The following is a 26126-nucleotide window of genomic DNA, read 5'->3' as shown; positions in this document are numbered from 1 at the left end:
GCATGCGTAGGATTTGAAAAACCCATCAGCAAAACGCAACAAAGTACCTCACAGGTCCTGTGGAAGGCTGTATTGTACTTCACCGATTCCTTTCTCTTTCTTCTTGTATTCATTATTTACTCAACAGACATTTACCTGAGGCCTTCCTGGGTATAAGGCACTGAGGTTTCAAAGACAGAGAAGAGTTGGTTATGGTGGGAGAGACAGACATAAATACAGTACACCACAACTGTTACTGGGCAGAAGTTACAGCAATGGTCCCTGGGGACTGGATCCAGGTCCCCCCCCCTGGCTCCCGCATTCTGTAATTGTCAAGGAGTTGTGGTTCTGCTTTACAGGGGAGAGAGCAGAGGCTCAAAAGGGTCACTCAATTCCTGCCTTCCAGGTAGAAGTGGTAATGATGTGGAAATGTTAGGGTTCGCAGCCTACTCTTGAGATGTCTTCCGTGCAAAAAGGTAGTTTTATTAAAGCACGGGGACAGGGCCCTTGGGCAGAAAGTGCCGCACTGGGATTGTGAGGGGTGACTGATTATATACTTGGGAACTGGGGGAAGTAAAGACGCGAAGTTTCCAAACGGACTTTCATATGCTAAAGACTCCCAGGATCCTGGAGGCCTAGCTATTGTCAGGCTAAGGTTGTTTTTCCCTCCGGCAAAGCATTGACTTTAAGACAGTGGGGAGTTCCCGGGGGAAGGTCACACTCTGCCCGCCTCGAGTCTTTGTCAGTGGGCTGTGGGTTATAAGGAAATTTAATTCTATCTATATCTCTTTTTGCCTCTGTTCCCACATCAGTAACATTAGCTTTGTCCTTTGGTCCACATCTAACACTGACGTCTCCTCTCTGAGATGCGGAAGTTTGCCCTGATCGTGGCATGCTGCTGTTAAAAAGAAATCCACAGGCTTTTCTTTTTCGAAAATGGGTGTTACTGAGACCAAGATCCCAGACCAGGGCTTACCAGCTCAGCTGATTGCAGTTTTAACCTCCCGCAGAGATGCGCTTTTAACCCCGCCGTCAGGAATTGTTTAGTCGAGGCTGGTGAGCCAGGTTCTGGGGCCTTCCCCATCCCCTGAAGGAAGGTGAGGTGAACGACTTGGTAAAACCCCCACCTTTCCCCCTAAGGGAAAGGGGCTTGGCCTGGAACAATCCCTTTCTTTTGCTAATCACTTTCTTGCCACACCTTCCTTCTAAAAACCCTCCAGATTTTACAATTCCTGAGTTCCCCTCTCCTTGCCAGGTGGGATGCTGCCTGATTCTCGAATTCATTAATAAAGACAATTAGATCTTTAAAACGTCCTCAGTTGGGTTTTTGTTAGTTATTTAACACTGCTGAAGACCGCAAGCCTGCTGGATCCCTTCCCCCGGTCGAAGGGTCAGAGAAGACAGAGGAACACCGTGTATGGGGGCTGGAACTCAGGGTCCCGTGGCTCCTGCACCTGCGCCGGTAACACCCCTTGGGCAATGGGTTGCTCAGAGAATCTGCCCCTTTCTTACATTATTCAAAAAGTAAAACCAAGGAAAACCCCTGAAGCTCTTCTAATAAATTCACCCAGACTTTCATTCCGTGAACACTCATTCATTGAACACGGGCCTCGGGAATACAGAGATTGATAAACTTGTCCACCATCAGCTGGAAGCCAACACAGACCGCCTCTCAGTGCAGCGAGGAGACTGAGGAAGCTTGGCCAGCCCACACTCTTGTTCTGAGCCCGAAGGCAAGAGCCTGCTCCACTCACCAAGTCCTTCCAGGGCACCTGTTGGGGACCAGAGTCCTCTGACGACGGCACTCCACTCCGCGATGCCCTATGTCTCTCCAAGCCTTGGTCCTAGCATTCCTGGCAGATGAAGGAGACAGTCCCTTGAACTGGGCATCGTCACCATCAAGCTAACACTCGGAGGACGTGATTGGAAGGGGGCTGGCGAGAGGGAGGCCCCCGGAGGTCCCGGCCATCTGAACGCATCGTCGTCACAACACCCGGTGCAAACCAAGAATATCATCTCGGGGAAGATCCCTCAGAGAATATCAAGAAGACGAGCAGGAGGGGGAAGGGGACGTGTGCTCCCTGGGTCCTAGGTCTCCTCTTCTCCATTCCATGAGCTGAAGACATGGAGGTGACGGTTGGGAGAGGGCGGGCAAGAAAACGAAGGGGCAGCGAGAGCAGCAGGGCCAGAGAGCCTTACCTGGATGGTTCCACACCGTGATGGGGGGCTGCCGAGCTCTCTGCCTTCCTGAAGTTCAAGCGATGCCTGTTTCGTCTTCACGGAAGGGACTCTGATCAAAACACAGGTGTCGGGGTGCCCGGGTGGCTCAGTCGGTTGAGCGTCCGACTTCGGCTCAGGTCGTGATCTTGCAGTTCGGGAGTTTGAGCCCCGCATTGGGATCCTGCTTCGGATCCTGTGTCTCCCTCTCTCTCTATCCCTCCCCCACTCGTGCTCTGTGTCTCTCTCAAAAATAAATACACATTTAAAAATTAAAACAAAACAAAATCCCACAGGTGTTGAAGGATGAATAGGAGCTCATCAGAAGTTAGATATAAAAGAGCATAAGATATGGGATGGGGACAGGAGGAAGGCGATATGGAAGGGTCTAAGTTTTCAGTGAGAAGTCAGAATTTATTTTTAGGAAAATCAATGTTCAAATGAATCCAAGAGGAGAGATTCTGGAGGCAGCCAATTGAGTTCACGGCTTCTGACCTGCTGAGAGGTGGTCTGGTAATGACACAGGATAAGAAGTCGGGTCAGTTTGGGGAACAAATCTGAGATACACTTGACACAGCTCAGAACAAGTTGAATAAGGAAGGTGAAGGGCGAAGGAGACGAGGGGTGTTTTTAGGAAGAAGGAAATGAGCTCCATTTTTAACATGTTCGATTTGAAACACCTAACGATGTCCCTCAGGAAGAGGAAATACGGGAATGTCACTGCAGCTCAATTTAGAATAAAAATAAAGCTTGAGGTATTGATTTTGGAGTTGCCGGGGTATACGGTGACAGTCGTAACTGTTTGAAGTAGGTCAGACCGCTCAGAAGGAGCATATAAAGTAAGGAGAGAAAAGGACACTTTCCCAGGTAATAAATGAGAAGAGAGAGGTCAGTAAGGGGATGACAGTCCCCAGGTTGAGGAAGAGAATCAAGAAAAAAGGGGCCATGGAACTCTCAACCCAACAGATAATAATAACACAGGGCGGGAGAGCTGTGCAGCCTTAGAGGGGGACCGCAGGGCCCCAGGGCCAGCTCCTCAAAGCACGGGAGGGCGGGCTGCAGGGTGCAGGCACAGACTCACACACACACACACCCCCAAACAGACACACACATAGACAGAGACACACACAGCATCCAGCCACACGGCAAGGCCTCCCTGGACACTCCGGGGGAGAGGTTCCATCCCACCCGGCCCAGTTTATCACAGCAGCGGATTGTGGCCCTTCACGACCTAAAACCAAAGTACTCTGCACGGAGCTGGTGCCCCACACGTTGGAAAGGTTGGAAGACACCTACCAGGCCGGTGTTGACAACAGGGAGGCGGACGGCAGGGGTCTTCGTTCCCCTGGGTAGCACAGCCTTCCTTTCCCTACATGCAGATCTTCATTTTATCCACTCTGCAAGGCCTGTTCTTAAAATCTTTCTCTGACCCCTCCAGCTCGATGGGATCTTTCCCCCCAAATCCCCAATCCCCTCAAATATTTGTTGTCCTAATTTTCCTCTGACTCTCAGTGCTTGCTGATCAGGCTCTGTCCCCCTCTATTATTACTAATACTTTACGTACTACTGTAATCCTCCAACTAGAGTATATGCCCCTCCCACATTATATCTGCCACATGCACACGTATAAACTCAGTCGTGTGTCTAAATCGATGACTTTCCCGGGCATTTGGACATCCAGGAGCCTCTAGAAGTTTCCAGACTGAAGAGGGGGCCGGCGGCCTTTGAGAATCAGGTCACTCACACCCAGCCTATTTCTGAAGCCTCTTCCCTCTCAGGGGGGGCCTCAGGCCAAGAGTGACAGAAGCCCAGAGCAGTATGAGGATATCCGGGGCTCGGAAATTAGAATAGAGCACTTGCCTCGACTATGAGGGCGTGACTGACTCAGCCATTCGCCATTCTTCACGTATTACGATCTTATTAGTACTCAAACGTCCTGAGCGTGGCAGCAAAATTGGGAGACCACGTCACTTTTTAGTTTGATTCCCAGTAAAAGAAGGCACAGACAGAAAGGGAAGAGGGAGGACCGGCCACGAAGACCGTTCTCAGACCACCACACACGCCACACTCTACGACAGTGGTCCAAACCGTGGTTGTCATCTTGGCCTGAATCCTCGCACTTGTATATATGTAAGTTATATATACATTTTTACAAGGGTTGCTGCGGTGTGCGTTCTGCACACAGGAAGGGGGCTCGGTGCTGCCACAATTCTCCTGCCTTGGTAACAGCTCACAGTGTAGGGGCACAAGTCTTGCCCAGCTAAATTCCTTGTTTAACTATCTCCGTTAAAGCAGATACACGTTTAGGGTTCTTGCAAATAGCCCAGGGAGGCAAACTGGTGTTTCCTCTTAGCTCTGCAAAATTTTCAGTGGAACGGATCAGAAATTCAATTAAATACAGGTAATTCAATTCAGACAGAGAGAATCAGGCTGATGGCACATCAGGACACTACCTTTATTATAGACAAAGCCACTCCTGGAGAATGTGCCTTCTGTCTGTGGGACAGTGGGCTTCCTTACGCCTGACCCCCAATGGGGCAGCTGGCCCACCGGGTCCACGCCCCGGGCGGACGCCGGTAAACTTGCGGCACAAGGAACCGTGTGGAGTGTGTCCTCCCACCAAGGAGCCGGGGCGTCGAGGGGAGGAGGAGAGGACTGGGCTGCGCCTTCCCACACCCCCCATCGGGACACAAGGGCTGTCGAAGCTTGGACGAAGGCACCCCCCTGCACGTGGAGACTGAGAACGTGGAATGTGCAGGTTTGCTAAATGAGACAAGAGTTTCACCTACCGGCACACAGCTTCCCTTCTGTGTTCCACCAGCCCCTTTTGCTTTGGGGTAAAAGAGGCGCGGAGGGTCAGGTTCCAAGACACCAAATGACCAAGACTGCAGGGCTGTTCTGAACGAACAGTGGGTTGCTTTCAAGAGATACGCAGCTTGTACTCATATGCCTTCCCCCAAATCGTCTGCATCCCGCTCCCTAAAGAGAAAGACAGGATTTGAGTGGTGGTGAGCATCCCAGAAACGCCAGCATGGGATGGGTGACGATGGGCCCCGGGACTTAGTGGGAGACAGAGGGGCTGAGAGGGAAAAACGCTGGACCAGAGGAGCTGGGTTCTGACGCTGGCTGCGTGTGTGCATGTGTGTGCGTGTGTACGTGTGAAGTCCCTTAACCTCTGGAGCCACTGCTTCTCAAACTTGAGGGCACTTGTCACCTGGAGAATTTGTTAAAAATGCCAAATGCTGAGTTCTACCACAGGGATTCTGACAAAGATCAGGGACCCAATTTTTAACCAAGTGCTCCCCGTGTGAGTCTGACGCGGGTGACCCGTGGACCAGCGTTGCAGAAGCTGCATTTGGCCTCGCGTGGGGTAGCTCAGGGTGACGCCTTCCTGTGTCCCTGCCAGGGCCTCAGTGGGGATGAAGAGACACCACTGACGTCAGCCCATGTAGTCAATTTAAAGTCCTGCACAACTGCAGCATCATTCTGTGAATAAAGCCTCTGTTATTCCCCAGAAAACCTTTTGTGGCCCCCACTAACATGGTCTAGATTCTTCCCTAGGCGTACAGAGTATGTGGCCACAGAGTCTTTTGTGATTTCTAAGTCGCACTCTGTATTCTAATGTACGTTACCTTCTTGATGTGTTTTTCTCCCTCTATTTTCCCCAAAGTCAGACGCTGCCTTTGCACGTTGGGTCTCACGTGCTATTTGTCAGTCACATCTCGATTCACTTGCGTTTCTCTTCAGCAGATTCTTTTTGAGCTCCCGCTCTGTCGGCCTCCTGGAGAAACCCGTCACTCAGAGACGGAGCGGGCAGTAGAGAGGTTTGCAATGGATTCGGGCCACCCCAGCCATACGGAGTCCCCACTGGGACTTCTCCCGGGCCAGAGGACTTGTCCTACCTTGGTCGGTGGTGCTTTTGCTCCTGGCCCCCAGGGCCTCTGCACTCACTGCCCTTGAACTGTCTCTGGCCCTGGGTTGAGCTGACACGGTCCAGTGCCAGCCTCTCAACACTGGGCATGGGGTCACACCTTCAGTCTTTGCCGGTCCCCAGAGGAACGGGCTGGCAGGCAGAACATACCGGACCTCAATTCTGCGCTTCCCAAACTCCTCAACGGAAGACACACACATCGTCCGTGTTTAATAGAATTCTCATCTCTTCCTCTTGTTCTGCCGTGAATCTACTATATTGCCTCCTCCCACGTGTCAGCCAGCTAACAGACTGAAATAAATGTTTGCCGAATGGACAAATCGGTGAATAAATGAACGGAACTGAAAGAAGAGAGCCACTGATGTGATATCTAATCCCCGAGCTGTGTGGGGTCAGGGTGGGGATAGAGGCCACCATAAAAGTCCCCCGAGAGTGGCCTCGATCCTAGTGCAAAAGTAAATGCCACCGGGGGCTAATTACATCTGAGCCTTGGAGACTGTGTAATATTACCACGCTTTAAGTTATTGTCATTTTCCCATTTTAAAAATACATATTCACAGATTCCTTTTTCTGTTAATAACACCCTTTTCTGTTACTTTGTGGCTGGGATGTATTCAAGCCAACTTAACAGAGAAACCTGGCAGTTCCATTTTCCTGCGTTTGGGGGACGTTTGAGCCAAAAGAATTGTGACATCCTCATAAATACATAAGATATCAGTGGCTCGGGCGTCTTGGAACAGAAGTGCGGTGTGGGAGGTGGCCAAATTGCTCATGCAAGGTGGAAAGGCGCTCACATCCTCCTCACATGTTTGTCGAGGATTCACTCTGCACAGGGGACCTAACAGAGCGAGGGTGGTAGGAGTTCCAGCGAACAAGACGTCCTCGCCTTCATGAGATCATTGTCTCGAAAGAAAGGCAGACGGATCCACAGGCACATAGAATACCCTGTAACACCAGGTTCTGTTTTGTTGTGTTTAATCCGGGGGAAAAAATGATTCTCCTCCCAGTGTCGTGAGACTCGAGGATGATTTTGAAAACTCTATTCATACTCGACACCTACTAGAACACTCCCACGGGAGGAGGTTCGTTCCTGAGTCACAGAAAACACGAAGAGGCAGATGGAACTAATAACAAAAGCTGGAAGATTCTCTGGGTGCAGGGTCCGTCTTCCACAGCTGCCATGCAAGACAGCTGTGACGTGGGAAGGCAGGGTATCTTCACATGGGCTAGACCTCAGGGCTAAAGGAGACTTCGAGTTTAAAAAGCAAGATTTGATATAAAGTTGGTTTGGAAGACGATGTTGAAGCAACATATCGTTTAGCTCCGTCACTTCTCAAAGTGATGCCTGGGGCGCCTGGGTGGCTCAGTCGGTGAAGCGTCCAACTCTTGATTTCAGCTCCGGTCATGATCTCACGGTCATGGGATGGAGCCCTGAGTTGGGCTCTGTGCTGATAGTGCAGAGCCTGCTTGGGATTCTCGTTCTCTCTCTGCTCCTCTCTCTCTCTCTCTCTCTCTCTCTCTCTCTCGCTCTCTCTCTCAAAAATAAATAAACTAAAAAAAAAAGGCCGTGCAGAATCTCAGGTCCTATTCTAGATGTACAGAATAAGAATATGCAGTTTTTAAATGTTTATTTATTTTTGAGAGAAAGAGAGAGAGAGAGACAGAGCGCGAATTGAGGAGGGGCAGAGAGAGAGGGAGACACAGAGTCCGAAGCAGGCTCCAGGCCCCGAGCTGTCAGCACGGAGCCCGATGCGGGGCTCGGACCCACAAACTGCGAGATCCTGACCCGAGCAGAAGTCGGAAGCTTAACCCACTGAGCCACCCAGGCGCCCCAGAATGTACATTTGTAGCAACATCTCCAGGTGATTCACATGCTCGTAACAGCTTCTGCAGTGCTGGTCTAGATCCGCAAAGATAGAGCCCAAGATAGATTTGGAAAGTCTAGGTCTGGAAAGAAGCTATAATCTAGGACACAGCTGGAAAGAAGATAGAGGGTAGAGACAAGGGTTGGAGGAGACAGAACATGTAAAGATTGCTATAAAGGACAGTCTGGAGGGTGAAGCCATCTCTTGTCTAGGAAAGCTCTTCACTGCATTTTCTGAGACCCTGACAGTCTGAAATCATCTGCCTAAACTATAATAATAGCTAACACTTACATAGTACCAGACACACTTCCAAGCAGTTTACGTGCAGCAACTAACTTCATCCCCACAACCCAGAGTGGTGACTAATATTCTCCCATTGCACAGGTGAGAAAACTGAGGCGTTGAGAGGAAGTGCCTCTCCCAAGCCCATACATCTAGCAAGCCCCAGAAATAGGCTTTATTATTTTTTAAAGTTTATTTCTTTGAGAAAGAGAGGGAGGGAGAGGGAGGGAGAGGGAGGGAGAGGGAGAGAGAGTTTGTGCTTGAATGTATGCGCAAGCAGGGGAGAGCAGAGGGGGGAGGAGGGAGAGAGGAAGAGAGAGAGAGAGAGAGAGAGAGAGAGAGAGAGAGAGAGAAAGAGAGATTGATTGAATCCCAAGCAGGCTCTGCACTGCCTTCACGGAGCCCGAGGCGGGGTTGAACTCACCAACTGCAAGATCATGACCTGGGCCGAAATCAGGAGTGGGAGGCTTAACCACTGAGCCCCCCGGGAGCCCCAGAACCAGGCTGTAAACCCAGGCGGTGCCACCCCTGCCTCTGTAGCTTTTTATGGCCTTGCTCTTATGCCTCGTAGGATCTTAAGCTGCTTCTATCAGCTTCTTGTCCTTACTGTTTCCCTTGGAGGGTTTTGTCTGTTTGTTTAAGATAACCATCCTGGGGTGCCTGGGTGGCTCAGTCGGTTTAGGACCAACCCTCGATATGACTCAGGTCATGATCTCACCCTTGTGAGATCCAGCTCAGCCTCGGGCTCTGTGCTGACAGTGCAGAGCCTGCTTGGGACTCTCCCTTTCTCTCTGCCCCTCCCCTGCATGCATGTACTCTCTCTCTCTCTCTCTAAATAAATACATAAACTTTTTGAAAAAGAATAAAAGGAGGCGCCTGGGTGGCTAAGTCAGTTAAGTGTCCAACTTCGGTTCAGATCACGATCCGAGGGTTTGTGAGTTCGAGCCTCAGGTCGGGCTCTGTGCTGACAGCTTGGAGCCTGAAGCCTGCTTTGGATTCTGTGTCTCCCTCTCTCTCTCTCTGCTCCTCCCCCATTCACACTCTGTCTCTCAAAAATAAATACATGTAAAAAAATAAAAATAAATTTTTAAAGCTCACTACCTAGAGATAAGCTTTGCTAACATTCATTAATGGTTTTTTTTGGGGGGGGGGGAGGGGGGTTGCCTGGGTGGCTCAGTCGGTTGAGCATCCAACTTCGGCTCAGGTTATGATCTCACGGTTCGTGGGTTCAAGCCCCGCGTCAGGTTCTGTGCTGACAGCTCGGAGCCCGGAGCCTGGAGCCTGCTTCAGATTCTGTGTCTCCCTCTCTCTCTGCCCCTCCCCCGCTTGTGCTCTGTCTCTATCTCTCTCAAAAATAAATAAAATGTAAAAAAAAAAAAAAAAGAAAGAAAGAAAAGAAAAGAAAAGAAAAAAAGGATCACATCCTAACTCTGCTGTTCCAAGGAGGAATAAGGGGAAGACGCTGGTGTGTCCCGGGCCATTTCATCCTCCGGCTTCGTGCCCTCCCACCTGTCACTGTCATGTACAAATTGGCAGGCTCCAGGCTGAATTCAGTGTGTTTTGCTTCACCATAAGTGTTTTAAAACTCAGACATTTTCATACAAAAATCTGCATATTCACACTGCTCGCTCCAGATGGCCGCGGTACCCACGGCTCCCTGGCCTGCTTCATTTGTACACACTCAGTCTCCCCTTTGTCCCCGCCTCCAAATGTGAGCGCCGTGAGAATGTGTGTCTCCATCAGGCATCTGGGTTGTTCCTTGAGCCTAGTGCCACGCATCGGGATGGAGGAGCTGTCGTCGATGCTTCTCGGCCTGGGCACCTTGGGCAGGAGCCAAATGGAGAGGAGAGGAGAGGAGAGCAGGGCGCCAGAGGAATGGCCGAGGAGGGGAGAGCAGAGGAATCAACGCGGGGAATCCTAGACTTCGCAGGGGAGGCTTTTGCGAAATGACTGTAAATCAGGGTGATTCAAACACAAATCCTTACTTAGGAGCAAGCTGTCGGGAAAGCCCTGTCGTCTTTGAGTCAAAGCCCATGCGGTCGTCTGTGGAAACGTGCCATGTTCTATCAAGGAGCTGATTTCTTAATAAGTGAATTCATTTTCTCCCGTAACATGCTCCCCTTCATTCACCATCTGTCCCTTCGAACGTGTGTTGGTGGATCCCTTCCAAGAGGTTCGCAGGTTTAGAAGTGGGATGAATGCGCGAGAAAACGCTTCACTGCCAGGAGGGCTGTTCTGTTCCCCACCCTCACCAGTGTGCCAGCGAACGTGTCCTTACCTGTCCTGTGCTTCTCAGAACCATGAGTACTCATGACACGTGGGTGCAATACCACAGTCGGCGTTTTAAGGGAATATGGTCGTGCTCTGTCTGCGGTACCAGGGAAGCTGATTGCACTGTGACTCGCCGTTGGCCGGACCAAAGCCTCCGTATTTCCCACCTGTCGGTTGGGTTCTGGAATACAGTTGCAATAAGACAAGATTTAACAAGACTGGTGACTCAGTTCGCTGAGTTGTTGCCTAAGTTCAAAAAACAAATCCCCACGTTAACACAAGTGATTATTTCGGTCCGCTGGAGGGAATTCTGTAAGGATATTAAATGTGCCTGCACCTTGCTTTTCCTACTGGGAAAATATCCAAAGGGAAGAAGTCAGAGTCAGGGTATCATTTCTGGAAGGAAGAAAACCGAACCTCCTGTATTTGGACACTTAGACTTTAATTGGGCCTTAAACTTGAAATGCTATCATTTCTCTTGGTCTCAGATTCTCCCTCTCTCTCTGCCTTTTGCGCTTCCCTCTCTCTCTTAAGCATTTCTTTGAACTGTGTATTTGGTACCATTTATGCCACTTAGTTGTATCCTTAAAAAAATTTTTTTTTTTTTAATGTTTATTCATTTTTGAGAGAGAGAAACAGAGCGCAAGTGGGGGAGGGGCAGAGAGAGGAGGAGACACAGAATCCAAAGCAGGCTCCAGGCTCCCAGCTGTCGGCACAGAGCCCAACATGGGGCTTGAACCCACGAACCGTGAGATCATGACCTGAGCTGAAGTCGGATGCTTAACCGACTGAGCCCCCCAGGCGCCCCAAACCTTCATCTTCATACGCTCACTTGCATAGCACCTCCAGAGTATCTAAAAAGCTTTCGGACAGATGCTTAATCTCATGTGATCGTCTCAGAACCCTGTGAACCAGGAGCTACTATTTCCATTTCATGGGGAACCTGAGATGCAGCAAGAGAAAGAAACTTATATGGGACAAATGGCCAGTGGCAGAGCTGAGATTTAAAACTGAGCCCTCTTGAGGCACCTGGGTGACTCAGTTGGTTAAGCATCCGACTTCATCTGACTTCAGCTCAGGTCATGATCTCACAGTTCATGGGTTCGAGCCCCGTGTCAGGCTCTGTGCTGGCAGCTCAGAGCCTGGAGCCGGCTTCGGATTCTGTCTCCCTCTCTGTCTGCCCCTCCCCCACTTGTACTCTGTCTCTCAAAAATGAATACATGTTAAAAAAATTTTTAAAAAAAAGCATCCAACTTCAACTCAGGTCGTGATCTCACGGTTTGTGAGTTCAAGCCCCATATCGGGCTCTGTACTGACAACTCGGAGCCTGCTTGGGATTCCATCTCTCTCTCCCTCTCTCTCTGCCCCTTCCCCACTCTCACACACTCTCTCTTTCTCTCCAAGTAAGCTTTAAAAAATAAAATAAAAACTAAAACTAAAAATGAGATTTCCTGTGTGCTTCCTTGCATGTTAGAGTGTTTCGATGGATATAAGGACTTACGGATATATAAATATCAAGAGCTCTACACGCAGACTTCCTGGAGGTGAATCCTGGCCCTGCCATTTACCATCCGGGTAGCTTTGGGCCCGTTACACAGCCTCTTTGTGCCTCCCTCTTCATCTGTAAAATGGAAGTAATAATGTCTACATCATAGAATCACCATGAGAATAAAATAAGCTAACACACGGAAAGCACGTATGAAAGCGTGGACAGGACCCCGCACTTGCCTGTCACCAACCTAACACTGCTGGTGAAGGTTCAGCATAAAAGGCAGTATCCGCACCAGAATCGTATGATCGGGTGTCCATAGCTAAATGACCAGGAAGGAAGAAAACTCAGCAGGTTTTCTGGATATCAGTTTTCCTTAGCTCTCGTCAAAATGCAGTCCAGGCTAGAATTAGCAGAGGCCTGGGATTCAAATGCTTTAAAAGCTGGTGAGGGTGTCCTGTGAACTGCTTGTTTAAACAGCACATATAGTAGATGGAAAGAGGGTCCATTACTGCAGGCTCTTATCTCTTGCAAGGTTAAGAAGCTGTCTCTTCTAGAATCATTAGTCAGTGAAATAAACGGTGACAATAGCTTACATTTCCACTTCAATCTTCTTGCACAAAAAAAAAAAAACACAAAAAACCAGTTTAATCTGATAAGGCAAAATGCTAACATCTTTCAAAGCTCCCATTACACAATTCAAAGAGAGTTTAGGAGTTTTCTTTATTTCTCTTAAATTATTCATAACATAAATCTTTGAAATATTTAAACTCCTTTCTCCAGTAGTCAAAGGAGAATGCTGATGGAAAGCTCTCTGTGCATGCCCAAAAGGGACAGATCGATGCTTGCGGATGGGGGAGGGGGCAGGGGGAGTGGCACCGCAGCCTGGAGCGGGAATGGCCTCCCCATAGAACCTTCAAAGGCTTTCATTCTGCGCGCTCTTGCTTTCTGGGACTGGGAATGTCTTCCTTTTGAGATCCAGGTTTTACCAAATGGGATTTACTTCTTCTAACGTTGTTCTCAAGGAAGAGCCTTTAACAAAACACAAGCAAAACATGCGAAGAAGTGGGACCGTCCTCCTACAGCAAATGAAAAGTCGCTCATTAGCAAAACACCGGGGTGCTACCATCCAGACGCCAGTGCAGCTGGCACCAATTCTGAGAGGAGAATGATTCATTACCATGGTTACTGATGCCCGAAATATTACCTTCTGCAATCAGCACACACAAAGATCCTTTAAAGAGAGTGTAAAAATTAGAGCACTGTAAACAATTAGTGAAAATTGCCGGCGGGCACGGAGGCTGAACTTACACAATGCTGCTTTCAGGGCCGAAAACCAGAGGGGACCACTGCGGCACCAGCAAATCTTGCTCAAGGCAAAAAAAAGACACTCCTGTTCAGGGAGCCAGCTGCAGGCCTCACCCACAAACATTTCTGTACAAATCTGTTATCAGTCACCAGGACGGGTTAGGAACAGACCTATCTAGTTGGTAATATTTGTACCATCAGATTCTAGTTCATTAGACACATAATTTCATTTAAAAAAAATTTTTTTTAACATTTATTCACTTTTGAGAGACAGAGCACGAGCAGGGGAGGGGCAGAGAGAGAGGGAGACACAGAATCCGAAGCAGGCTCCCGGTTCTGAGCTGTCAGCCCAGAGCCCGACGTGGGGCTCGAACCCACAAACCACGAGATCATGACCGGAGTGGAAGTCGGAGGCTCAGCCGACTGAGCCACTCAGGTGCCCCTAAACGCACAGCTTTTTAAAGCTTTAAAAAAAAAAAAAAAAAAAAAAAATTAATAAACCTTATTTAAAAATTTTTTAAATGTTTATTTTTGAGACAGAGTCAATTTTTGAGAGACAGCGCCCCAATAAACCTCATTTTTAACGCCAGTTTTAAGTTCCCAACAAAAGTGAGCAGAAAGCACAGAGATTTCCTCCCCCCACACTTGTACAACTATCAACATCCCCTGCCAGAGTGCTACATGTGTTGTAATTGATGCACCTATAAAAACTGATGAACTTACACTCACACATCATTATCACCCAAAGTCCATGGTTCACATTAGTGTTCACTCTCGGTGTTGCACGTTCTACGGTTTGGGGCAAATGTATAATGACACGTATGCACCATGATAGCACCCTGTGAGTATTTTCACTTCCCTAAAATCGTCTGTGCTCTGCCTCTTCATCCCTCCCCACCCCCACTCTCCCATCCCTGGCAATCACTGATCTTTTCACTGTCTCCACACTTTTGTCTCTTTCAGCATCTCTTATAGTTGTAATCATACAGCATGTAGCCTTTTCGGATCGGCTTCTTTCACTTAGTGATAGGCACTTAAGTTTCCTCTGTGTCTTTTCATGGCTCGATAGTCCATTCACCTACTGAAGGACGTTTTGGTGGCTTCCGAGTTTTGGCAACTCTGCATAAGGCTGCCATAAACAACCGTGTGCAAGGTTTTTGTGTGGACAGAAGTTTTTGACTCCTTTAGGTAAAAACCAAGGAGTGTGACTACTGGATCGTACGGTAAGAGTATGTTCAGTTTTGTAAGAAACTTCCAAAGTGGCTGCACCATCTGTACTCCCATCAGCAATGAGTGAGAGGCCCCCAAGGTCGGCGTTTGCAAAGCATCTTGGAAAATGCTCTGTGTCCTAACACTAATATTACAGTCCAGTGCTGTTGCTTCTTAGTAATAAGATAGGGATGCGAAAGTGGGAGGAAAGGAAGCGTGGTTGTTAAATGGCAGAAGTTTGCCTTCCAAACTGCAGTGGACTCTCTTCCAAGTCTTTAAATAGGAAACTAGATTAACTTCCATAAAAAAAGCTTTCACTGAGTGGATGAGTCATTCCCATACATATCTTATTCTATTTAAAGAATGTCAACACCTTGAGGCAATCTGTGCTTTCCCAAAATCTGGTCCAAACTCAGCAAATCCCAAAGCCCCACCCTGCTCTGCTGAAAATGGCGGCAGTAAAAACTCGGTCATTCAGATCTCTGATTTACTGAAATGTACCTTCCACCGCGTAATTTCTTCACAAAGAGGTGGCTAAATCAATTGGTAGTATAAACAAGATAATAACCTATAAGGAGCAGGCACTTTTGCATTTTGCAATGTAATTTGCAAAGTCAGTTAAAACGTTGATGTTTGGGGCACCTGGGTGGTTCAGTCGGTTGGGCGTCTGACTTCAGCTCAGGTCATGATCCCGCAATCCATGAGTTCGAGCCCCGTGTCGGGCTCTGTGCTGACAGCTCAGAGCCGGGAGCCTGCTTCCGATTCTGTGTCTCCCTCTCTCTCTGTCCCTCCCCCCTCTTGTGCTCTCTCTCTCTCTCGCTCTCTCGAAGTAAACATTAAAAAAATTAAAATAAAAACCATTGATGTTTACCATCTATTCTTTAAAGAACAGTGATTCATCAGTGCTTTATTAGCCACTAGTATGGTCTCAAGTGGATGAGATTTGATAAATACATGCATATATGCATTCTGTATATACATATGCAGAAATACAGATAGAGATATAATGTGATCGCCACATGAGCAAGATTTTTTTGTTTTTTGCTTTTTTTTTTTTTTTTTTGGTTTATATTGTCCATTGTTTTATCCCATATTGTCCATTGTTTTATCCCAAGCACCTGGAAAAGTTGTAGCACATAGAAGACCATATACAAATGTTTATACATATTTGTATATGGTCTTCTATTATCTACATTGCCTTCAAATACACACGCACGTTGGCACACAAGAATGAATGAATGTGAAGGCTCTCTCTCCTCTTTTGAATTCAAAGAGTTGTTGACAGATTTTTGTGAGTTTTCTTTTTCTGAGTGCATGAGCTCTGTAAGGCTCCATGAAGGCTGGAACAGGGTCTCATAGTTCTGTGTATTTTTAGTCTCATCAGATTCTTGCTCTCAGCTTCGCCAATTTCTTTCTGGGGTCCTGGGTCCTGGGTTCTCACTGGGTCCTGGCCTGGCCCTGTGGGCTCCTTCTGCTTCGCCCCGGATCTTGTGTCTCCAAACCCAGTTGGAAAGGGCCCTGGCTTCTTCTTTGCTTCTCTTCGATGTGCTTCTTTTAACCTCCAAAGAGTAACTAAAGGTGATATAACTAGCTTTTCCACAGTGCCAGTGGTTGATGTGCAATTATATGCAACTAACAGCTGACAGGGAACAAGGTCAGCTGTAGGCACGGTCAATGAAAGCAAACTGGCCAAAAGGCTGGGAACTGGCAAAATCGATGGGCTTATCCTTATGTAGCTCCCCAAACCGATTTCACCTGAGGGGACTGATCTAGCCGTCCCTACCCCTGATTTTTTTCTCTTTAGAAGAATTACGTAGGTTCCTGAGATTCACGGGGCCTGAGTTCAGTCGTGTGTCTGCCGGGACTTCAGGGCCAAGGCATTAAGGACAGGTGTAAGAATTACAAGAAACTTCACAGATACAGGCTGATGATGGGGGCCTGCCCCGTTTCCCACAAAGTGAGGCTGGGGCTTGGCAGGTGTGGCGCTCCTGTAGGGACCCTCGTGTCGCTGCCTCAGTATCCAGGACACCTCTGCCTAGGGAAGAAATCGAAGAACAAAGGAAATTTCCAGTCCTACTCTTCTTCCTCAGCATGATGGCATAGACAAGGGCACCGGCTTGCAGCCCATCCCAGATGGATTAACATCTCTGCTCGATACTTACCACTGCGTCATTTCAGGAAAGTTGCGTAACTTCTCTGAGCTTGAGTTTCCGTAACTGTTAAGTGACAAAAGTAATCGCCTACCTCATAAGGTTGTGACAAGGCTCGGCTGCCAGTGATATAGTGTGTGGGGTCCACCGGAAGCCCCTGGTGATTCTGTCTCAACTATTCTCCTGATGTGTTCTAACATGCTCTCCTATAAGATGTTACCGTCATAACAGCGACTGGACGGACTGGCCCCGCGTGGGCTGCCTCCATTCACTCCTCTTACCCACCCTGAGCGGTCTAGACCTTGGCACTCTGACCCGTCTCCGGTGGCTGGCCCGACTCCACGATGCAATAATGTGAAACATACATATTTCATTAGAGATTTTATGAGGATTCAGTGCAGACGTCTCAGCACCCAACGCACAGCAGAAACAGTAGAATTTCCCCATTAAACACCCTAGTTCTTTCTTCGAAAGCTTCCCTGGACTGTAATCAACCTCACCTCTTCTCTTGAAACACAGACTCTAAAGACTTTGCCTGATGCCGGGACCGAGCCAACCCCACCCTCGGCTTTATGCCCCACATCTCCCAACACGGGGCTGTGGTCGGCAAATCCCTGCCTGGCCCAACGGCTGGTGTGGTTCCGAAGCCCCACAACCGTGGCCTAATCACGTCTCTCTGTCCTCCTCTCTCCTGTCCTCCAGGAAGGAAGAAACACAAGGCAAACCTAGTGTGAGAAATGACATTCATTCGCAGTGTTTCTGGGGCTGCTCAAGTTTGCATGGCCAAGGGGTTCAGGGCTGCCCACGCCGGCCCCTGATTCTAAAGCCTTAACTTTCCGCTCTCTGTGTTTCCCTTGGGCTTCGAGCAGACAACTGGTTTTTCTGTCCCATCCTGCACTGGTGCATTTTAAGGAGAATATTTAAGGAGAATCCAAATCGACTCCCTCCATCAGTCATGACATGAAGTGAACCAGAGTTCGAGGCCCTTGACTTCCTAAGAGTAACTGAACAAAAGGGATGGTTTCTCGGCAGACCAGACCCTCTCTCCCTTTCAGCCTCCTCCCTGGCTTACCTCTCCGGCCACACCCTGCGGGACTGGATCACACCTGATACCCTTCTGTGTGGTGGTAGGAGGTACGCTGTAAGCTTTACCCTCCTTACTGCTCAGAGTTTGAATCTTGAGTTCCCCAACTTGCCACGGGCACGTTAACTTAACCTCTGTGAGTCTCAGTCTCCCTACCTGTAGAACATGGATCGTGTTACCTTCCTCAGAGGTTTATGGGTAAGATCCAATGCCTGGAACAGCACACATTCCCCACAGAGTGGCTATTGGCTCCTGATCTGGGCAGAGCTGGATTTGGGGATCCTGTGCCCATCTGACTGGCTTCACGATGAGGGTCAGGTGGAGAGGTCGGCATGCCTGCCCCAGAGGCTGGCTCCGCCAGCACTGGGGCACATTCCTTTCTGCCTGGCTGGACGTGGGATTTCATCCTTCACACCCTTTGCTTTCCTCAGATAAGGAAAAACGGGCCAGTGGTTCTCAACTGGGGCAACCATATTAAGTCCCGCACCCCTCACCCTCTGGAGGCGTTTTTGGCTGTCTCAGCTGGGAGTGGGTGGGGTTACCCCCTGCACCTGGTGGCGGGTGAGACCAGGGATGACGCTAAATATCACACAACGAACAACAGGACAGCCCCCACAACAAAGAATTAGCCAACCCAAAATGTTGATCCCGCCGAGGTGGAAAACCCTGGAAACAGACCCCGTGTCCAGAATGTATGCGCTCACAGATAAAATGCCGTTCTTTATGAAGTGTGGGGGGCGGGGGGGGAAGCTGTTGGAGGCAACTATGTACAAAGTATGCTCATGGACAAATTCTCTGAAAAGAAAAACAAGAATTACCACCGGGAGGGGATGATATCAGATGATCTCAGATGGTTCTCTTGCGTTTTAAATCTTCCTATCGTGTGGTTTGGGCCATAAGTAAAGGAAAGAAACGAATCGTCCCAGACGGTGGCACAGGATTCGGCTACTAATTTAAACAAGATAACCAGCACTTGGAAATTCACTGACCCTCAAACTCTCTCCATTCACCCAGTGGGCCAATTTGTCCCCACCCAACTCACTTTGCAAATGCACGAGATAGAATCACACCAAGAGAAATCAACATTTAGAGGGGCAAGAAAATCCATCCATGCGAAAATAATTTCAGTAGGGTTTTTAATATTCATTTAATTTTTACTTCATTGTTCACTAAACCAGAAAATGACAGCAATCGCCGTGACTGGTTAGGTCACTTGGGCCAAAAAAATTTCTGGTTTGCCTGGCTTTTCCTTTTCAAATTTTTTTTTCCTTTTTTCTTCCCAGAAACTGTTCTTAACTGCCAAGTCATTAAAAACTGCCGAACCAATCTGTGCATAAAACACAACCGAAGCAGAACAGGTCAGAGGGAAAAAAAGGATGCACTGAAAACACCTTCTACATTATACGACGGATGGTTTCCATAATAACAAAAGAAAAAAGAAAATAGGACATTTATAATGAAATGAAGTGGCTGAACATCAGAAGACATTCTTAAACTGAGGTGGAAAAAGACTCCAACACCTAAGACAAAAGGCCAATCAGGGCAAGATGTATAAAAGTCCTATTCACTGAAGGCCAAAGAACGGCTTAGCTCCCAACATACTATTAAAGAACCACTCACACCCCACATTTCTCCTTAGCTGAGCGTGGGAGACACAATAACTGCTCTTAGTCACTGTCAGCACAGGGGGGGTAATTTGCATGTGATTTCCATGCAATCTTTTTGCAGGCAGATTATGGCATTCACAAGTCTGAACTTTTCATTTTATTTTTTTTCAAAGAGAAGGATCCATTGACCAGCAGTATGGACAGCTGTTGTTATTTCTGCCCCTAACCGCTGGATGTTTGCAAGCTCCCAAATGGTCCTTTTGATTTATGTTTTAACACTCTTATCAATGCAAGGAAACGTGAAAACCTAACCTTTAATCTTTGAGATGGCTGAGATGGAACGAGCTTAGCTCTCCACAAGAAAATGCCAAAGTTACGAAATTATAAACTACATTATTTATGGAAGAGGAGTATGTCTTGACAAAAATTAGCTTTAAGGCAGAATTCTGTAATGGGTACAGATTATTTGATCTGCCCATTCTATCCTGTCTAGTCTTGCTGTCTTGCTGTCATAATCTGTTTATTTATTCATTGATTCATTTATGCCACACTCCACAAATGCTTCCAGGAAGTGCGCGTGTGTGTGCGCGCGCGCGCGCGCACACACACACACACACACACACACACACACACACACACACACAGAATACTTGAGGTGATAAAGCTGAGGAAAAAGAATGAAGCCAGGGAGAGATTAGAATATAGAATATACACCATGAAGTGTTGTGAGTTCCTATGGTGGGTAACAAATTTGGTGACAGTCTTCTTAATAGCCAAAGCAAAAAGCACATTCCCATTATTACAAGGTTCACAGAAAAAGGAATGGTTCAGTTGTTCAGTGTTTCTCAACTATGAAACCTGAGAGAAAATTCTCTATTGTGCCTTGTGATGGCAGTTTCTTGAGGGATTTGTTAAGTAATCTAACAGTCGTGTTTTCTGTTTCATTACTTTCTGCACTTACCTGTATTGTTTTCAAAATAGGTAATAGAACACAATTTTGAAAAATCACTGCCTGGGGCGCCTGGGTGGCTCAGTCGGTTGAGCGTCCAACTGTGGCCCAGGTCATGATCTCATGGTTCATGGGTTCAAACCCCACATCGGGCTCTGTGCTGGGCTCTGTGCTGACAGCTCGGAGCCTGGAGCCTGCTTTGGATTCTGTGTCTCCCTCTCTCTGCCTTTCCCCTCTTGCACTATGTCTGTCTCTCTCTCTCAATAATAAACATTTAAAAAAATTTTTTTAAGTTATTTCTGTGGGGCGCCTGGGTGGCTCAGTCAGTTAAACGTCTGACTTTGGTTCAGGTCATGATCTCACAGTTTGTGACTTAGAGCCCTGAGTTGGGCTCCCTGCTGTCAGCACAGAGCCCGCTTCAGATCCTCTGTCTCCCTTTCTCACTGCTCGTCTCCCCTCTTGCTCTCTTTCTCTCTGTCTCAAAAATAAACATTTTTTAAAGAGTTATTTTGGGGGCACCTAGGTAGCTCAGTTGGTTAAGCATCTGACTTTGGCTCAGATCATGATCTCACAGTTCCTGGCTTCCATCCCCGTTGGGCTCTGTGCTGACAGCTCAGAGCCTGGAGCCTGTTTCAGATTCTGTGTCTCCCTCTCTCTCTCTGCCCCTCCCCTGCTTGTGCTCTCTTACTCTCTCTCAAACATAAATAAACATTAAAAAAATTTTTTTTTAAAAAAGAATGGATAAATTTTGATATAGCCATACATGGGAATACAGTATAACAGTTGAAATAAATAGATGAATTAGATCGACATTACTAACATGGATAAATATCAAAAACATTGAATTTAAAAAGCAAGTTAGAAGGTGATATGTATAGTGTGATTTAATTAATACAGGAGTTTAAATCTCCTTGAATAATACTATATGGTGTCTACAGAAACCTATAATTAACGAAAACACATAAACATGGATAACAATGATGAAAGGCAACTTCAGGATAGTGATTCCTTCCGGGACGGTCATGACACTTTGAACTCTACACGGGCATGCAGGGTAGCTGGGAGCTTCCACTCTATCTGTAAGACTTTTCATTTTTGTGGTAGATAGAAATAATTTTATTTTGTATTGAGGCACAGCAGGCATACAATCCATATTACTTCCTCGAGTGTGCGATATATTAGTTATTCACATTATAAAATTAAGGGCAGAAAGCCTTGTATGCAGGGGATATTAAAAATGTGTGTCTAATTTTGAATCTGTCTCTGACAGCACCCACGACCAGCTTTATAAATCTGAATGCATACGACACGAGACACATTTGGACAAAGTATTCATATGGGTCCACTCCAGATGCTAATTCACTCTACAGATAACTCATTCTTCACCTTGGTCATTGGCACTCCAGGGTCTGAGGCACATGTGGATTTAAAAGACACTTCTGGAAGTACATTTATTACACTGGCCTTGTAAAGATTTCTGTTTCTTCTATTCTCCTTTAGAGCGAGGAGACCTTTTCTCTTTACAAGCAAGAAGACCTTCAAGCTTGTCTTTTGTTGGAAGAGTCTGAGCATAACAAGCTTCTTCTATGGCGAATCCTGTTACTAAATCAATCTCCATCCCTTGATTAATTGCTAATTTTGCCATTTTTATTGCAACAGGTCCCTGAGGTAAAAACTTTCCTGCCAGGTCCAAGGCCTTGCGTGGGCTGGGCAGCATTCCTGTCCTGGTTCTGTTCTAGAACGTGGCTGATCAAGCCCACTGCTTTGGCTTCTTGGCCATCGAGCACACGAGAAGATGAAGTCTTTGATGAGGACCATCCCGATACCGCCTGGCAGTGGCTGTGACCCCCCCTGCCTCTATTTCATTCATCACTGCTCTCATTTTGGAGACAAAAGGACCAACTTCACTGGGATTCACTTGGACTCTCTTCTTAAGGTCAGCAGCAGCACAGAATATTCCTGGGACTTCACTCCTATTACCGTCCACGCTTTTGAATCAGATTTGAAAGCATCCACAGCTTTTGAGAGCATTTTTATCAGCTTTTACTGAATGGGTTTCTGGCATAAGCTCTGCTTATCCCAAGCACTGCAGTTCCTCGGTTCTCCTCTTCCAGGTACCGAACAGGCTGCTGGTGCTCTGTCCTCACCTCAGAGCGGTACCCCTCCATGGGGCCGACCCCCTGGCTGATGGCAGGCACCCAGTCCCACCCTAGATGCCTGGCCCACCCACGGGCCGTCAAGGAACCAGGCAGTGCCCCCCCCCACCAACCTGTGGGGCCAACGCAGGTGCCCAGGGTCCCAGGTGCCCCTGAGGCCTTGTCTAAGACTTTCTTTACACAAAGATATGAAACAGATACGGTAAACCAACGAACAGTCTAATTTTTCTTGCGGGCACTTGGGTGTATCATCCTTTTCTCTGAACTCTGTGTATTGAAATCTTTAATATTTAAACATAAAAATTTTAAATCATGAAAGGAAAGTTTGGGGACAGAGCTTGAAGGATCTAGAATGCCATGCCTAGGGTTCTGAACTTTATTCTTTAGGCATTAAGAATGTTTGTGCAGGGGCGCCTGGGTGGCGCAGTCGGTTAAGCGTCCGACTTCAGCCAGGTCACGATCTCACGGTCCGTGAGTTCGAGCCCCGCGTCAGGCTCTGGGCTGATGGCTCGGAGCCTGGAGCCTGTTTCCGATTCTGTGTCTCCCTCTCTCTCTGCCCCTCCCCCATTCATGCTCTGTCTCTCTCTGTCCCAAAAATAAATAAAAAACGTTGAAAAAAAAAATTAAAAAAAAAAAAAAAAAAAAAAAAAAAAAAGAATGTTTGTGCAAACTTAATTAAAAAAAAAAAAAAAGCGAGCAGAGGACAGACTGGTCAGAGCTGTGCTCTAGAAAGATTACTCTACCAGGCACATAGAACTTCACTCTCTTGTTCTTCCCATGATACGTACTTAAGTCCATCCGTATCCTCTGATGTCTTCCCTGCCTAGTCTCAAAGTTGTCCCCCCACCAGGCTCAGTGTTTCTTGTCTCAGCTGCAGATGTGTGGTGTGGAAGATTTTGGCTATTGTAAGGAGTGAATGGGAAAAATTGAGACCGAGGGCGGGGATGAGTTCGGGAATCAAGAAACATCGCTCCTATTAAGAACACCCTAAGGGGAGCGACGTAAAATTAAAACTCAAAGCAGATTCTGTGCAAATCCCATGCCAATTCCCTGGTGGCCCAGCTTTTTCAAGTCCTGGCTTAGCTACATGTGATTAAGGGGAGCACATCAAATCCAAAGAGGCACACATGTCACAGACCCTCACTCGTTCCTCATTGGGGATCATTCCAAAGTATGTCATTACATTCTTCCCAGGAGTAAATTTGCCTGCGCAGGAGGCTGTGGGCCACGTCAGCTGCTCGACTGGGGACTGCCTATGTCAGAAATGAGTGCCTTCAAGGGTAAGTCGGGGGAATTTCCCACTCTGCACCCTGGCTATAACTCTGCTGTGGGTGTATCCCTTCCTTCCTTCTCCTTCCTTCCTTCCTTCTCTTTCTTTCCTTCCTTCCCTCCTTCCCTTTTTTCTTTCTTTCCTCCTTTCCTTCCTTCCTTTCAGTTTATTTATTTTTGAGAGAGAGAGAGGGGCAGGGCAGGGACAGAGAGAGACAGGTAGGGAGGGACACAGAATCCAAAGCAGGCTCCAGGCTCTGAGCTGTCAGCACAGAGCCCGACGTGGGTATGGAACCCGTGACCAACGAGATCATGACCTCAGCCCAAATCAAGAGTGGGAGGCTTAACCCACTGAGCCACCCAGGTGCCCCTGCGCGTGTATTTCTATCAACATTTCCTTATCCTCCAGCGCGGGCCAGGAAGTGCTGCTTAACAACAACAACAACAACAACAACAACAACAACAACAAAAGTTTCATAACGGTGCTGACGGACTCAACCAGGTATTTGTGCTAACCTTGGGGCCCTCCTCACAATCCTTTTATTCGTATTTTGCTGTCTCCTCTTCTCGGTGCCGGCGGGGCTGTTTCAGACGGCCAGTCATCCGAAGTTCCTCCCTGGCTCGGGCGGCAGAAGGCTCCCCTTTCCACCTGACGAAGAACATAACGAGCCCTCCTCGTCCGAAACCAATGCCTGGGGTTGGCACTCCACGTCCTTCCCTCCGCCTTCAAGGAAATCGGGTTAGAACCCGTCCCCGCACGGTCCGCAGGGCGGGCTCTTCAGCGCGCTGAAATCCCCCTGCTGCAGTGATTGGGTCAGAGGCGATCACATGTCCTGGGGCCAGCCAATCAGAGTACTCCAAATCTGGGCCTTGGTGATTGGTCGGAGGATGAGTTTAAGACCCAAATTGGTCTGGTCCAGCTCCTTGTCAGCGCTCGGGCACGCCCTCCTCCGGGAGGAAAACGACTCCTTTTTCCCTTGTCAGGGACTGGGCAGTGGTGTCCGAGAATTGGAGCCAACATTAGCAGAGGGAGGGAAAGAAACCAAGTTCTGATGGCATTGTTTGAACTCCCAGGTGCCGCTCAGGCCTTGGACTTTTCACTACATGAACCAGGAGTTCCTTTTTCGTCCCAGGCAGTTTGAGCAAGGTTTTCTGTCACCTGCTGTTGGCCAAGCGTGACAGCTCCAGTGTCCTTTCACACGCCCCAAAGCGGCCTCTGCAGTTCACCACAAAGACCCTGTCACCGTCCTTCTCGCCATCAGCAGGTGGCCTGCTCCTCCTCCGCAGAGAAAGGGAAACCATCCTGCACAAAGTCCACACTTCTCTCTGAGTTCTCGTGCATCTTGACCACCATCTTTGTTGAACTGTCCTCGGAGGAGTACTTCCTCCTGTGCAGAGTGAGCTGGACCCTTTTGCTCTGGATCCTGTCCCTCTCTGCTCTGGATCCTGTCCCTCTCTGCTCTGGATCCTGTCCCTGCTGCCCTCCTCTGGGACTTAGCCTTATCAAGTACTCCTTCTTCCTTTTATCTTCAATCTCTCCTGCCCCAGTGGCTCTTTCTCTTGTGTCTATGAACTAAAAAAGAAAGAAAAGAAAAGAAGGAAGTTAAAAGAACTTTCCTTCTTCCTGAAAATCGGCCTATCATCCTTTTTCCTTCCTTTACTTCACAACGTGTTCGCTTCAAAAAATACTCGCTACTCCCTGTACTTTCTTATCGTTCATTCACTTCTCAATTCACTGCTGCAATTAGAATTCTGCCCCTCTACTTCCCTGAACCTGCCAAGTGCAGTGGCCTAATTTCAACACTTCACTCCTCTGTAACAGTTGATTCTGCTGCTGTGTCCTCTTCTAAATGGCCCGTTGAGCACTTCCCTCATAGATGTTACTGCTTTTTTTCAGGGCTTCTTCTTCCATTTCCTATCGCTTAAGCCAACAAACGTGTTGCCTTTTCTGGATTTCAAAACCTGTTGGAAAATTGACGGGGCCTATTGTTTGTTTCCCTAGAGGCATGTACTTTGCAGGGTATTGATCAAGGTTGTTAGTAACAAACTGAAAAATATAGTCCAGCTGGTGGAATCAAAAGGGGCTTGCCTAAGAGCACAGACGGTTCACATAAAGGTCGGGAGTGCGAAACTTCCAGGAACCCGGCACACGCAACGGAACTGCTCTGCCTCTGCCCAGTGAGAAGGCTCCTAAATCAAAGCCACCGCCAAGCTGCTGGCACCAAGCAGCTCTAGCGGGAACTGTGCCGGCAAAGCGGTGCCCCGCACCCTGTGCCTCTCTCCGCATGCAATTCTGTGCGGATCAAGTCCCTCATGAGGGCAAGTGTCTTCAGACCACCCGGTTTCCAATCAGGGTCTCT

At 47.9% G+C, this 26126-nt stretch overlaps 1 long non-coding RNA gene and 1 pseudogene across 3 annotated transcripts in view; both read right to left on the bottom strand.

Annotated features, from left to right (window-relative positions):
• LOC132675014 (uncharacterized) overlaps positions 1-25186 on the bottom strand; it is a 37578-nt gene extending 12392 nt beyond the window's left edge. For 2 of the 3 annotated variants that reach the window (XR_013555390.2, XR_013555408.2), the window contains exons 1-5: positions 24283-25186; positions 12047-12166; positions 10553-10726; positions 2179-5175; positions 1734-1832 (exon numbers count right to left, since the gene is read on the bottom strand). This is a non-coding gene — a long non-coding RNA (uncharacterized LOC132675014). The remainder of the gene's footprint in view (positions 1-1733; positions 1833-2178; positions 5176-10552; positions 10727-12046; positions 12167-24282) is intronic. The other variant, XR_013555402.2, reaches the window with a different exon arrangement.
• LOC132675772 (methylglutaconyl-CoA hydratase, mitochondrial pseudogene) lies at positions 21290-22738 on the bottom strand (annotated as a pseudogene).
• Positions 25187-26126: the final 940 nt, after the last annotated feature.

This window comes from Panthera onca, chromosome A1 (assembly GCF_046562875.1).
Source record: "Panthera onca isolate mPanOnc1 chromosome A1, mPanOnc1 haplotype 2, whole genome shotgun sequence".
Taxonomy (NCBI): Eukaryota; Metazoa; Chordata; class Mammalia; order Carnivora; family Felidae; genus Panthera; species Panthera onca.
This window is presented reverse-complemented; position numbering and strand designations above follow the sequence as displayed.